This window comes from Microtus ochrogaster, unplaced genomic scaffold (genome assembly GCF_000317375.1).
Source record: "Microtus ochrogaster isolate Prairie Vole_2 unplaced genomic scaffold, MicOch1.0 UNK106, whole genome shotgun sequence".
Lineage (NCBI taxonomy): Eukaryota > Metazoa > Chordata > Mammalia > Rodentia > Cricetidae > Microtus > Microtus ochrogaster.
In genome coordinates this window covers 813768-815003 of record NW_004949204.1, presented here as the reverse complement: position 1 = coordinate 815003, position 1236 = coordinate 813768, and positions in this window count along the sequence as shown.

The window sequence follows — 1236 nt, the reverse complement described above, 5'->3', positions numbered from 1 at the left end:
TGGCTGAGTCCCTGAAGGAAGCTCCCAGTCTGGCTCCTAGCACACAGCTCGGGACTGCAGGTGAAGGAATGGATAGGAGCCATTGGCCCATTCCCAGCTGTCCGGACAATACTCAGCCAAGCAGTGTCCCTTTTGTCCCCATCTCCCACCGCTGGGCCAATAAGCCACCTTTTTACTTGCTGACCACACCCCAACACCCCACTCTCTGGGAGGCCCCTCCTTGGTGGGTAACATTCCTTTCCTTAGGCCTATTCTGTACCCTGCTTCCCCTTGACACCGGTCTAGTGACTAACAAGTCTCTTTGGGCTTTACTGTCGTTCTCTCAGCCATTCCTAGGCAATCTGAGGTTGCGGTTCCTGTACTTCTTTTATCTTGGTCTTTCTGCAGTTGATGCAACCAGGTGAGGCTTTGTACCCACCTTCCCACCATAAAACAGGGACTGGCAATAGGTTGCCCTCACTTCTGGCCTATACCAGGATCTGATGCCACCTCCCATCCAGCCACACTGGTGCCACATTGTGCAAGGCTTTCTTCTCAGTTCTTTTCCCACTCTTTAAGATTCAGACTTTAGCTGGGTGGTGATGGTGCAGGCCTTTAATCCCAGCACTTGGGAGACAGAGGCAGACAGATTTCTGTGAGTTTGAGGCCAGCCTGGTCTACAGAGTGAATTCCAGGACAGCCAGAGCTACACAGTGAGACCCTGGCTCAAAACAAACAAACAAACAAACAAACAAACAAACAAAAAACTACATGGGTTCTGGGATTGAACTCGGGTCCTCATGTTTGCAGGACAAGTACTTATCTTCCCAGCCTCATCTATTCCATTTCTTAAATTTTAAAAAAAATCATAGGTATGTGTGTGTATGTCTGAATGTATGTCACATGTGTGGGTGACCCTGGACAATCCCCTGGAACTGGAGTTACAGGCAGTTGTGAGGTGCCTTATTTGGATGCTGAGAATCCAATGCTGGTCCTCTGGAAGAGGAATGTATACTCGTAACCAACAAACACTCAAGCATTCTCTCCAGCTCCAAATATTTTATTTTAAATTACACACATGCATCTGTGCACGTAAGTGCAAAATGCCCACAGAGGCCAAAGGCATTGGATCTACCTGGAGCTAGTGTTAAAAGCAGTTGTGAGCTGCTGGAAACCAAACTTGGGGTCTCTGTAAGAGTAGTAGTCTTGGGGGCTGGGGAGATGGCTCAGAGGTTAAGAGCATTGCCTGCTCTTCCA